The sequence below is a fragment of the Pan troglodytes genome, chromosome 10 (genome assembly GCF_028858775.2).
Source record: "Pan troglodytes isolate AG18354 chromosome 10, NHGRI_mPanTro3-v2.0_pri, whole genome shotgun sequence".
NCBI classification, from domain to species: Eukaryota; Metazoa; Chordata; class Mammalia; order Primates; family Hominidae; genus Pan; species Pan troglodytes.
The window spans coordinates 102,478,987-102,493,511 of NC_072408.2; the positions used below are offsets into that span (position 1 = coordinate 102,478,987).

The following is a 14,525-nucleotide window of genomic DNA, read 5'->3' on the forward strand; positions in this document are numbered from 1 at the left end:
CATATTACATGGGTATTTTCTCTACGGGAGTTGATAGTATTCACCTCCTCTCTTGGAAACAAAAAAGCATTCCTCTTACTCCTCTCTGAAGCACTGGAGAGTGTCCCCAGTATAGTATTTGATGTCTTTGCATGTAGAGGGACAGTTTTTTCAAAGCAAAAGACAGAGGAGAGGTGATGGGGAAGGAGGAGAGAAGAGAGACAGGGAGTAGGGAAGGAGCAGGGGAAGGGGCAGAAGAAGAAGAGACTGTTGCAGATAAAAAGAGACTTGAGGCCAAGCGAGGTAGCTCACGCCTGTAATCCTAGCACTTTGGGAGGCCAAGGCGGGTGAATCACCTGAGGTCAGGAGTTTGAGACCAGCCTGGCCAATATGGTGTAACCCTGTCTCTACTAAAAATACAAAAATTAGCCAAAAGTGGTGGCATGTGCCTGTAATCCCAGCTACTCAGGAGACTAAGGCAGGAGAATCGCTTGAACCCAGGATGTGGAGGTTGCAATGAGCTGAGATCGTGCCCCTGCACTCCAGCCTGGGCGACAAGAACAAAAAAACTCCATCTCAAAATATAAATAATAATAAATAAATAAATAAAGAGAGACTTGAGAGCCTTATCAGCTAACTGCAATTGATGGGCCTAGTTTAGATCTTGATTTGAGCAAAATAATTGTAAAAGGGTACTTTTGAGACAGTTGAGAAATCTGCACATGGACTAGGTACTAGCTAGATGATACTAAGAAATGATTGCTAGTTTTGTTCGACACAATCATTGTATTGGAGTTATGTTAACAAAAACTTCTTTTCTGTTAGGAATACAAACTGAAGGATTTATAGTTGAAATGATAATATATCTGGTATTTGCTTTAAAATATTCCAGAAAAACAAGATAAAATAAGATTGGATAAATGCTAATTACTGAAACTATGTACAATGAACTAAGATTCATTACTTGCTTTACAATTATTTGTATATACTTAAAAATTTCCTAGGATACAATTTTCCGGGTTGTTTTTTAAGAGCAAGGAAGAGCACATCTTTCTTTCATTTTTTCCCCACTGTTAATTTTTTGTTGTGATTATTCTAGTGGCAGAGAAGACATATTATTCAATCCAGGTCTTGCCTGTATTATTTATTTATTTATTTATTTAGACAGAGTCTCCCTCCGTCACCCAAGCTGGAGGGCAGTGGTGTGATCTTGGCTCACTGCAACCTCCACCTCCCAGGTTCAAGCAATTCTGTGTCTCAGCCTCCCGAGTGGCTACGACTACAGGTGTGTACCACCATGCCTGGCTAATTTTTGCCTGCATTATTTTTAATAATGATAAAGTAACTCAATAGTTGATCACTAAATCAAATAACTACAATGGCTGGTTTTCTTATTTTTTTTAGTGCTAACTACTATATTTCATGTGCTTTATATTTAATTAGGAAGTATAGAGGAGGTTATTTTTTCCTTTTGCAGTTGAGGAAACTGAGGCTCAGAGAGGCTACAGTAACAAGTGCAAGGTTAATAGAGCCAGCAGATGATGAAGGCTGAGATTTGGAAACAGATCTAGTTCCCAAATCTGTGCTTTTTGCACTATCATCTTACCTCTCATTCTGTTTGTGGTTTGGGACCTTGCTAACTAGTGACAGCCAAGTCAGCTGGCAACTAAGAGTGACTTTCTTAAAATGTAAATCAGACTATATCACTTTGCTACAGAAAACCTTCCAAAGACTTCCAGACTGAGTAAAATCCCAATTATTTTCAGAAGCCATAGGGCCCTTCCTGATCCCCTCCATCCCTGCCACCCCATGCCCCTCGTTTCTTTCAACTACCACTTTGCTCGCTCTGCTGCAGCCTGGCACAGTATTCTAAGAACTTTTCCTTAACTGTCTAAGCTTCCTGCTTAGGCCCTTCCCTTGATATTCTCTCTGCCTGAAATGCTCTTTCCCAGATACCACATGGGTCACTTTCTTCCCTCTCCCCTCATTTCCTTCAGTCTTTGCTCAAATGTATTCTTCTTCTTTTCAAATACATATAAATTTAAATTTCATTTATTTATTTTTGAGACAGGGTCTTACTCTGCAGCCCAGGCTGGACTGCAGTGGCACAATCTTGGCTCACTGCAGCCTCCGCCTCCCAGCCCCAAATGATCCTCCTGCTGCTCTGTCTTCAGCCTTCCAAGTAACTAGGACCATGGACGTACACCATCCCACCCAGTTATTTTTTATTTCTATTTTTTGTAGAGACAGAGTCTTGCTGTATTGCCCAGGCTGGTCTCAAACTTCTGGCCTCAAACGATCATCCCACCTTGGACTCCCACAGTGCTGGAATTACAGGCATGAGCCACTGCCCCCTGCCCTTCCTTATCTGTGTTCATCGCACTCATCACTACCTGACATTATTATGTACTTATTTATTTATCTATTACCCCTGAGTAGAGTGTAAACTCGGTGAGGACAGCAGTTTTTTCCATTCACTGCTGTATCCCTACCACCTAGACCAGTGCCTGGCACACAGTAGCTGCTCAGTAGTACTTGCTGAATCACTGAATGACTCTCAACCTCATGAGTGCGGTGCTGTGAGTCACCGGGTTACTACATCATGCCCAGACTGGGCAACCTGGGGGCGCTGAAATGGAATCACCAGTAAAGATCTGCAGCTTCCTCTGTGATGTGGGTGTGGTGGGAAGATTTGCATTCTGAATCCATCACTTCCTTGCTGCCGGACTGTGAGCAAGTTTCTCAACTCTCTATAGTCTTCGTTGTGTCATATGTAAAATTGAGATAATAATTATTAGATAATTACATAATTATCAGATAATTATGTAGAATACTGAAAAAGTTATCCAGTTCAAACCTCCTTTTTATGGTAAATCAGAAGTTCCCCCTCAGCTCCATAAACTTCATTTGCTTTCACAATCCCAGACATCTGATTAGGCAGCCAAGAGCTCTGAGAGGCCTTTGGCCGGAAACTAAGGATTTATGAGAGCCAATGTTCTCTGTCTCTCTTGTTTGAGCATGTAGATGACATGGAATAACCTCTCTGATGTATTGAATTCGTTTCTCCAGTGTCGTTTATGCTGCCAGATGATCACTTCCCAGTTTGATAAAAATCACTTCATAATGGGGATTAGATGGTACCAAAATGACAGTGGTCTCTGCTGGATCTGACAAATTATCTCTCTCTCTTTTTTTTTAACCCCAAATCTCTAGTATGCCAAAAGTTTGCACAAAGACTTATTGTTGTTATAATTGTCTAGGACTTAATAAATTAGCTATTGTCCTGAGATAACCTCAAAACTCCTGGCTAGGAGGTTAAAAACGATTTTTAAGGGAGCACAAATATGGACACACTGGTAAAAAAGTTTTTCATCCCATGTAGCATTTTTTTTAGGTTTGAGTGGAAAGTGGTGTGTGACCACAGGAATGTACATTAACAAAAGCAGTAAGCTAATTAAATATCACACAAATGTTGTATTGTCTGGGTATTAATTCTTCAAGGTCATGTCTTAGTTTATAATGGCAAAGGGAATTTATTAAGGGAGAATTATTTGACAGGAATCTTTTTGTTATTATAAGTTACATGCAGGTTAAGATAATCAACAATATTTTTTCTATAAGAACCATAAACAAGAGAAATCCTGCAACATATACTTCTTGCTTATTGCATTATGGTGTTTAGCTTACAGGAACTTGGGAGGAGATAAGAAAAAAGAAGAGAAGAGGAGAGGAGGCAAACACTCATTGGGCGTTGTATTTGTCTGTTTTCATGCTGCTGATAAAGACATACCCAAGACTGGGTAATTTATAAAAGAGGTTTAATGGACTCACAGTTCCATGTGGCTGGGGAGGCCCCACAATCATGGCAGAACGTGAATGGCACGTCTTACATGGCAGCAGGCAAGTAGAGAATAAGAACCAAGCAAAAGGGGTGTCCCCTTATAAAACCATCAGATCTTGTGAGACTTATTCACTACCATGAGAACAGTATGGGGGAAACCGCCCCCATGATTCAATTATCTCCCACCACGTCCCTCTTACAACACGTGGGAATTATGGGAGCTACAATTCAAGATGAGATTTGGGTTGAGACACAGCCAAACCATATCAGATGTTAAACTGGAGGTTAATGTTCTAGTCAGTTGGCTATAGCGAGAGAGACTGAGAGTTGCCCTAGTTTCTGAGGTTTAATACCTAACAGAGCAGGAAGCAAATGAGCACTGAGCCATGTGTGCACCTTTTTCCTGCCATCCTTAAACAAACATAGCTGCAGTCCAAGGGTGCAAAGGTGGGTTTGGCACTGGAGCTGGGTTTCCTGGTGACTTTACTCTCTGTCTTGGCATTTGGTCTGTGTTTATAGTCAAGGCAACAGACATGAGGTAATGAAGCGGAGAAGGGAATCACAGAATAATGACCATAACATAAAGGCACTGTTTACTCTGAACCTTTTGAAGGATGGAGGAGGATGGGAGAGTCAGCTGCATTGCATCTGCCTTGGGGTCATCTGCGGCCTAGACTTGCTCTATTCTGTGTCCATGATCACCCAGTGTTACACCGCAGCTATTGGAGGTCAAGGGGGCTGTGAAAAGCATGTGATGTAATCACCCTTCCAGGGATTCCTGTTGAGACTAGTGATGATAGCTGAGTGCCAGGAACTCCTTGGTAGTGGGCATAAAAAGGTGCTTAATAAATAGTTGAGTAATTTGACTCTTACACAGCCTATAGTCATGGTCTCCATTCCTTTAAAAATATAACCCAGGGTATGGTAGCGCTACACCTGGGGAACTGAGAGACTGGGGGCTAGTGTTACTAATGCATCCTTGTTTCATCTGGAGGTGACAGTAGGGATAGGATTCATTTAGGAAAGGCCAATAACACACTGAAGGACATGAGGCTATAAGAGAGACAGTGGGCCCATATCCCACCTCAGGGACCCAAAGGACACAGTCTAAATGGCAGCTTCAAGTGTGACAATTTGAGATGGAGTTTTGCTCTTGTTGCCCAGGCTGGAGTGCAATGGCGCGATCTCGGCTTACTGCAACCTCCGCCTCCTGAGTTCAAGCGATTCTCCTGCCTCAGCCTCCTGAGTTGTTGGGATTACAGGCCCCTGCCACCATGCCCGGCTAATTTTGTATTTTTAGTAGAGATGGTGTTTCTCCATGTTGGTCAGGCTGGTCTCGAACTCCCAACCTCAGGTGATCTGCCCGCCTCAGCCTCCCAAAGTGCTGGGATTACATGAGCCACTGTGCCCGGCCTCCTCTACTAATGTTTTAGGGACTTACACAAGTTTAGTTCAAAAAGACTTTTTGGAAAGAGCTATGAAATATAATCTATTGCAGCAGTATGGAGACTCAGTGGAGAAACGGCTATGAGCTACCCTTTGACAAAGGTATTGCAGAGCACCTCTAAGAAGTAACTCTTTTTTTTTTTAGAAAAAACTTCTGTTTTAGGTTCAGGGGTACTTGTGCAGGTTTGTTATATAGGTAAACTTGTGTCACGGGGTTTGCTGTACAGGTTATTTCATCACCCAGGTACTAAGCCTAGCACCCAGCAGTTATTTTCCACTCCTCTCCCTCCTCCCCTCCTCCACCCTCAAAGGAGAACCCAGTGTCTGCTGTTCCCTTCTTTGTGTTTATGATTTCTCATCATTTAGCTCCCACTTATAAGTGAGAGCATGTGAGTATTTGGTTTTCTGTTCCTGTGTTAGTTTGCTAAGGATAATGGCTTCCAGCTCCATCCATGTTCCTGCAAAAGACATGATCTGGTTCTTTTTTATGGCTGTGTAGTATTCCATGGTGTATATATACCATAGTTCCTTTATCCAATCTGTCATCGATGGGCATTTAGGATGATTCCATGTCTTCGCTATTACGAATAGTGCTGCAATGGAAAGCAGTGTGGCGATTCCTCAAAAAGCTAAAAGCAGAACTACGATTCAAGCCAGCAATCCCATTATGGGTATATACCCAGAGGACTATAAATCATTCTATCATAAAGACACATGCACGTGAATATTCATTGCAGCACTATTCACAATGGCAAAGAAATGACTATGAGATGTTAGTGACTAACTGCCAAGGCAACAAGGGACATCAGAGCACATGAAGCTTTGCTAGTAGGGTAGGCCATGGCAGGAGGGAACAGCATGGAGCCTGAGACTAAAGAGCCTGGTCCCTGTTGGGCACAGTAATCCAGTCTGGTTATCACAAACTGAAATAAATCCAATAATGGAATAGTCAGAGAGCAGAGTCTGGAGTTCAATTTGTTTCTGGACCTGCGTAATGTAATGTAAGGTAATGTAATGTAATGTCAGAACAGGCAGCTCAGAGTGGCTCTGTCACCAAGCAGGTAGCATGGCTGCTCTCAGAGGCAGAGATCACCAAAGGATTCAGTAGCAAGGAGTGCAACTAGAACCAGTGGTGGAATCCGAGAGCGTGCACGTGTCCCTTTACACGGGAAAAGGCTTCCCAGTGAGCCCTTTTGGCAAAAGAGGCACCAAATTGAGGAAAACAAATTGTTTCTTAATGGCAGTGACACAGAAGAGTTAGCAGTTTCTGATTTTGCCAAATCCAATCCTTCGTTAACAGCATAAATCAGGTTAAAGTGGAATATTTGTTTTCACGTTTTTTGTGATTTGAACACTGATGTCATTACTTCCTCATTTCCAGTTTTATGCTTTTCTCTATTTCCCACTGGAACCAGTCAGCTAAAGAATATTTGGCTGGTGGACAACAGGAAAATACCATGCATAGCAACTGAATATGTATGTGCTATGGAAAAATCTCCTGGCCCTATAAAATCAACAAGGAAAATTCCTAGCACAGATGCAATAATGACTTCTCACGTTAACTATAGTTCATTTCACGTAATCCTTATGTTCTAGAAACAACATCTGTTCATCCTGCTGTAGATCTGTTGGAAGCCCAGGCATGTGAATGCAGGAAAAATTTTCCAAGCCAAATTACTATGTAATACTAATAGTGATACTTCATTATGTGAGACACTTGTTGGCGTATTTTTCTTTTAGGCTTCTTGCAAAATGGTGCAGATGGTGTCACATAGTGGAGGTAGTGACTGCTTCTCGGGATCAGGGCTTGCTTACATGCTCTCCCCACCTCAACTTTCTGCTAAGAGTCACTAGAGGGGCCAAGTGAGACTTTAGATAGGACCAGCATTTGCACAAGGTGGAAGATCTCTCCAATACCACACCTGAGGTGAGACAGGAAGAAGAATAGAGCCTACGCCAGCAAGTCAGGTGCTGTCACCATGCTTTGAACTCCATGGACGTTTAGCAGGCTGTGAGGAGTCTGGGAGGGTGGACAGGAATGGGACCTGGGGAAGGAGAGCAGCAGGAACTTGGGGGAACAGATGTGAGCAGGAGCCTGGAATTGTGAGCCTGGTCCAACAGGCCAGGCTGTGGTTCCCCTCGAACACAAGAGGGAAGGAGATGCCTCTGCTTTTCCTCAATGAGTGAGTGCTGGGATGGAAAGTGGAGCAGAGGGTCAGGACCCAGATTGTGATTAGAAAGTTATCATAAAGCAACTAAGGTCAATCAGGCAAGGAGGAAGCAAGCAAGAAAGATGCCAACAACCAATCGGGCATGGTGGCTCACGCCTCTAATCCCAACACTTTGGGAGGTTGAGGGGGGTGGATCTCTTGTGGTCAGGAGATCGAGACCAGCCTGGTCAACATGGCGAAACACCATCTCTACTACAAATACAAAAATTAACCGGATGTGGTGATGCACGCCTCTAATCCCAGCTACTTGGAAGGCAGAGGCAGAAGAATCGCTTGAACCTGGGAAGCAGAGGTTGCAGTGAGCCCAGATCACACCACTGCACTCCAGCCTGGGCGACAGAGTGAGACTCTGTCAAAATCAATCAATCAATCAATCAATCAACAACTGCAAACACCAGCAGCTTAGTGTAAAAGGACCCCAGGCCCTCCGGAGAGGTTAAGTTCTGGGCAAGAGGCCAGACCAACAGAACCGGGATAATTGGCTTTTTTGCCACCACTTTCTTCTCTCTCTAAGCCATCTTATATTGCATTTGGATTTTTCTTCCTAAAACAAAACTCGAGATACATTACTCTGTGCTCAGAGAGGTTTGGATGACTCCCTTTTGCCCAATGGACCAAGTTCCAACTCCTTAGCCAGGTGTTCAAGAGCTTTGACAATCTGGCCTTCAACAACCTTTCCAACCTTATTGTCCACTGCTCACCTTCCTAATCCTCCTATTCTGGAGAGAGTGGTGTTTTTTCATTGTCCACACAGAATTTGCTTTCTTGCTCTCTGAGCATCCAGGATGACATGAAAACCATCTCAACTGTCTTCTCGTCTTGCCATAGGAAATCTGGATTTGTCGACCAGGCTGCCAGTTATGGTAGCCACTTCTTTGCTCACATGTGATTTCACGTCTCAGCAACATTTGACAGTCTTCTTCCTGAAATCTCACTCTCTCATTTCTCTCACCTTCTCTTAATTATTCTCCAACAGCACTTGCTGCTCTTTCTAAATCCTTGTTTGTTTTTCTTCTTGTGGTTGAGCAGCAAATGCAGAGGTAACTTAGGGATTTGTCCAAGGCCCTGTTCTTTGCCTACATTCTTTTTTTTTTTTTTTTTTTTTTTTTTTGAGACAGACTCTCACTCTGTGCAGTGGTGTGATCTTGGCTTACTGCAACCTCTGCCTCCCGGGTTCAAGCAATTCTCCTGCCTCAGCCTCCCAAGTAGCTGGGACTACAGGCATGTGCCACCACACTTGGCTAATTTTTTATATTTTTAGTAGAGATGGGGGTTTCACCATGTTGGCCAGGCTGGTCTCGAACTCCTGACCTTGTGATCTGCCCGCCTCGGCCTCCCAAAGTGCTGGGATTACAGGCATGAGCCACCGCGGCCAGCCCTGCTTACGTTCTTATCCTGGTCATCTCATCTGTGGTGGACTACATTATGGATCCCAATTTTATCCTCTCTCCCACTTCCTGCATCCAGGGTGTCATCTCAGGCAGAATATACTTCTGCCCTTGATGTGGGACTTGGACGTGTAACTTGCTTTTGGTACTAATATATTGACAGAAGTACAGGTGTATCATGAGCCCCCACCTTTTATTTATTGTAAATTTTTTTTTTTTTTTTTTTTTTTTGAGACAGGGTCTCACTCTATCGCCCAGACTGGAGTGGCACAATCACAGCTCCCTACAGCCTCAACCTCTTGGGCTCAGTCAGTCCTCCCACCTCAGGCTCCCAAATAGCTGGGACTACAGGCGTGTGCCACCAGGCCCGGCTAATTTTTGTATTTTTGGGTAGAGACAGGGTTATGCCATGTTGCCCAGGCTGGTCTCTAATTCATGGGCTCAAATGATCCTCCTCGTCCTGTTGGCCTCCCAAAGTGTTTGGATTGCAGGTGTGAGCTACTGCGCCCGGCCCCCAGGTCTTTCTCAAGGCCTCCAGTGCTTCCTCTTGAGCCATTGCCATTGCCTGGCTGGCCTGTTGGTCCCAGGAGGATGAGAGACAGAGTAGAGCTGCCCACCTGACCCACAGACCTGCAGACAGAAGCAGAGATGCCTCACTTGAACCCCAGGAAATCTGCAGATGGCAGCAAAAATCAATGGTTTTACAACACTGAGTGTTGGGAATGGTAATGTAGCGATAACAAATCAACATATCATCGGTTTACTTATGCCTTCCAAGTACAGATGTTCAGCCTTTGACGTTGCTTCTTTTGTGCTCTAGACTTGTGTATCTGGCTACTTGGCATCTCCACTCACTGGCTAACATGCATCTCAAACCAAAAGAATCCATGATGGAACTCTTTATTTTCATGCCTAAATCTGCTCTTATACCATCATCCTTCCAGTTATCAAGCCAAAAAACTAGGAGTCAGTCTTCATTCCCCTTTCCTTCATTTCCCACGTTTAATCCATTAGCAAGCCCTGTGGGTTTTCCTACAGAGCACTGCATGTAAACACAGCCACTTTTCTCTATCTTCATCCACATGCCACCTCGTGTTTGGAAAACTTCGGTAACCTTTTCATTGTTCTTTCTGCTTTCATTTTGGTTCTTTCTTCAATCCATTCAGCTAGCGGGACCTTTTTTAAAAAAATAAATCCCTCCCATTGCTACTCATCATTTTCTAGAATAAATCTAAACTCCTGCAAGGTTCTCATGTTCTGGCCCTTGCTGGCTTCTTCAGACCTCATTTTATGCCATGCTCTGGCCTCATGGGTCTTCTTGCTGTCTGCACTTCAAGTGCTGCCAGCTTGTTCTGACCTGGGGATATCACACTTGTTATTCCCTTTAATAAGAGTGTTTTCTCCCATCTATTTATTTCTCCTATCTATCTATCTATCTATCTATCTATCTATCTATCTATCTATCTATCTGGAAGTCTACCACCTTCTCACCATATGGTTATCAGCTTAAATATTACCTCCTCAAAGAGGTAATATTTAAGGTATGACTATTTTATTTTAGGTAGCTCCCACTCACACTATCTGCAAACTGAGTGTGTGGCCAATACTCCTGCAATGGAGACCTGGCTGCTGCAGCTGCTGGGAGGGCCAGTGGCAGACAGTCTCCAGCTGTCAGCCCCTATAGGAATTGCTTCAGCCGCAGAGAGATTTCCCCAATGCCATGCCCCATCCTAGGGTGGCCAGCATCCAGTGGGATATCTGAAGGCCTGTCTGCCTCAGGTCAACTTGGGATGACCCTGAAGGGTCATTCCACTTCTGCCTTCCTTCTGGGGTTGGCTGAGGCTATCACTAGGCATGCTTTGCAGCTCACCTTCTCTCTCTGCTCACTTCCAGTTTCTCCTCCCGCTCTCCACTGACATTGACACTCCTTGATAAATGCTCTGCATGCTAAAGTCCATTTCAGTGTGGCTTTCTCCACAGCAGTGAAGCATCATTTCCTTCTCAGTGTTTACAAATCTTTGAAATTTTGTTTATAGGTTGGTTGTTTGTTTCTCTTACTAGAATCTAAGTTATATGAATGTAGGGACTTATCTGACTTCTTTACTCCTGTGTCCCTAGTGCCCTGACCAGCCTGGTATGTCATTATCATCACTGTAGCAAACATCTGGTATTGATTATATGCCAGACACTGTTCTAAGTATATTCATCCACTTTATCTTCCCAACAACCTTGTGAGGTAGGTGCTAGTATCTTCTCCACGTAGAGACGGGGATGCTAAAATACAGAAAGCTTAGTTGGCTGGCCCAGGGTCACACAACTGGTAAGTGACAGGACCAGTGTTTGAACCCAAGCAATCTGGCTCTAGATTACACGTACATAACCGCTCCATTATGCTGTATTTTTTTTTTTTTTTTTTGCAGCGGCTGTTCAATAGATGTTTCTTAAATGTTTGAATAAATAAAAAATAGCTGGGTGTAATCTGAAGACATCATCTAATTATTCATTTAATGAATATTGTTTGAGCACCTACAATATGCCAGACACTGTGAACTGCCTGGGGATGCAATGTGAACAAAGCAAATGGGACCTCTCCCTCAAAGAGCTTGCACAGTATGAAGGAAGAGAATAGACTATATATGACAACGATTATATCATTGCACATTGTTACCTACTGGCCGTTATCCTAATGCATGGTTTCCTTTTCAGGCAATCGGAGTACCACTTATCCACCCAGACCTCTGCTATAGGGTATACTATCAGCTAACAGGACCATGGTGACAGCATTTCCTACAGTCAGTGACTAAAAAAAAAAAAAAAATTGAAGGGCACTTACCTTTCTCAGCCTTAGCAGGAAGAAGAGAATGGGGATGATGAAGCTTCTATTGCTGATGGTGACTAGCTGTAGGGCAGAGGTCCCCAACCCCCATTAGGAACCAGACCACACAGCAGGAAGTGAGTGGCAGCAAGCAAGCTAAGCTTCGTCTGTATTTACAGCCACTCCCCATCACTTGCATTAACCCCCGAGCTCCACCTCCTGTTAGATTAGTGGTGGCATTAGATTCTTAGAGGAGCGTGAACCCTACTGTGAACTGTGCATATGAGGAATCCAGGTTGCGCGTTCCTTATGAGAATCTAATGCCTGATGATCTGTTGCTGTCTTCCATCACCTCCAGATGGGATCATCTAGTTGCAGGAAAACAAGCTCAGGGCTCCCACTGATTCTATATTATGGTGAGTTGTATAATTATTTCATTATATATTACAATGCAATAATAATAGCAATAAAGTGCACAAGAAATGTAATACACTCGAATCATCCCAAACCATCACCAACCCACTGCCCCCTACACATCCCTGCCTTGTGTCTGTGGAAAAATTGTCTTCCATGAAACCAGTTCCTGGTGCCAAAAAGGTTGGGAACTGCTGCTGTAGGGAGTCACCTACAGCTCCTAACTCAATTCATTGTCTCAGGCCTCAATTCCTGTATCATTCCAGCAAATGATCCTGAAGGAAGGCAGAGATCCAGGGGGAGCCAGGGTCATTAGCTGCCTCTGCAGACCAAGGAAGCATGTGCTCAGGAGGAGGTGTTTCAGTGTGATGACTGAGAGCATGGACTCTGGGGCGCAGACTTGAGCTTGGACTTTGGATGCGTCTCTTACTAACAGTGATACAACAGCCTACTTACCTGAGCTTCCTTTCCTTATGTGTAGAATGGGAATAATAATAATAATAGCACCCGCCTCAGAGGTTACCATAAAATTGTGAAGATAACTCATATAAAGCAGCCCTCAGTGACAACAGTATTTGGATTGCAGGGGAGTCTGGGTGTCTGTTATCACAGTTGTTATAAACCACAACAGGGAGCTCTGTCCCCCTTGCCTAGTGAGATTCAAAAGCTGGGAAGCTGATGCTAGACCTAGTTCAGATCATCTTCTCTAGAATGTCTTCCACAGTCTCATTCGGGGCTTCCTCAGCGCTGACTTGTAACTTATTGATAGCATTTCTCCCAGGGCACCACATTATTGCTTGTTTGCGTTATTTCCCCAGTCAGGCCTCTCTTGGCTAGTGTTTGAATTGTATTAGTCTTTTCTCCTTTTCCACCCCTTAATTTTTCATTCCCGACTGTTGGCATGAGGACACTTGCATTCTGTATGGAAGGAATTAAGTGCTAATCTGTGGTGCCATAAAGAAATGTCTTCTCTTTGTAGGGTGTAATAATGATCTCTACTGTGTTAGCAAGGTCAGTGCTTTGGACTTCTAGGACTAGTAGCCTAAATTTGTACGAGTTTTAGATGCTCAGGAACACTACTTCTTATTCTTTCTTCTCTCTTCTTCTCTTCTGTTCTTCCCCCCTCCTCCCCCTCCTCCCCCTCCTCCCCCCTTCTTCTCCTCCTCTTCCTACCCCTCCTCCTTTCTTCCTCCTTTCCTCCCCCTCCTCCTCCTCTTCTTCTTCCTCCTTCTCCTCCTTCCTCTCCTTCCTCTCCTTCCTCTCCTTCCTTCCTCCTTCTTCTCCTTCCTTCCCCCTTCTTCTTCTCCTTCCTTCCCCCTTCTTCTTCTCCTTCCTTCCCCCTTCTTCTCCCCCTTCCTTCCCCCTTCTTCTCCCTTCCCCTTATTTTCTCCCTTCCCCTCTTCCTCCTGCTCCTCCTCCTCCTTCTGGAGTCTCACTCTGTTGCCCAGGCTGGAGTGCAGTGATGCTATCACTGCTTACTGCAGCTTTGAGCTCCAGGGCTCAAGCCATCCTCCCACTTCAGCCTCCCCAGTAGGAGGGACTACAGGTGCACAACACCATGCCCAGCTAATTTAAGTTTTTTTGTTTTTTTTTTAAGACAGAGTCTTGGCTGGGCATGGTGGCTCACGCCTATAATCCCAGCACTTTGGGAGGCCGAGGTGAGCCGATCACTTGAGGTCAGGAGTTCGAGGCCAGCCTGGCCAACATGGTGAAACCCTGTCTCTACTAAAAATACAAAAATATTAGCCAGGTGTGTTGGCGCATACCTGTAATCCCAGCTACTTGGGAGGCTGATGCAGGAGAATCACTTGAACCCAGAAGGCGGAGGTCACAGTGAGCCAAGATGGTGGCACTGTACTCCAACCTGGGCAACAGAGCGAGACTCCATCTCCCAAAAAATAATAATAATAAAAAATAAAATAAAGACAGTCTCACTATATTGCCCAGGCTGGTCTCAAACTCCTGGCTTTAAGTGATCCTCCCACCTCAGCCTCCCAAGGTACTGGGATTACAGGTGTGAGCCACCATGCCTGGCCTCAGGGACAATTTTTTTTCTTTTTTTTTTGAGACGGAGTCTTGCTCTGTCACCCAGGCTGGAGTGCAGTGGCGTGATCTCGGCTCACTGCAAGCTCCACCTGCTGGGTTCATGCCATTCTCCTGCCTCAGCCTCCTGAGTAGCTGGGACTGCAGGCGCCCGCCACCATGCCTGGCTAATTTTTTTGTATTTTTAGTAGAGACGGGGTTTCACTGTGTTAGCCAGGATGGTCTTGATCTCCTGACCTCATGATCCGCCTGCCTTGGCGCCCAAAGTGCTGGGATTATAGGCATGAGCCACCGCGCCCGGCCTTTTTTTTTTTTTTTTTTGACAGAGTCTCGCTCTGTTGACCAGGCTGGAGTGCAGTGGCGTGATC

At 44.5% G+C, this 14,525-nt stretch overlaps 1 long non-coding RNA gene across 1 annotated transcript in view; it reads left to right on the forward strand.

The window, feature by feature from the left end:
• The first annotated feature begins 3,661 nt into the window (after window positions 1-3,661).
• LOC100612995 (uncharacterized) overlaps window positions 3,662-14,525 on the forward strand; it is a 103,529-nt gene continuing 92,665 nt past the window's right edge. Inside the window, exon 1 of the long non-coding RNA XR_010148390.1 lies at window positions 3,662-3,879. This is a non-coding gene — a long non-coding RNA (uncharacterized LOC100612995). The remainder of the gene's footprint in view (window positions 3,880-14,525) is intronic.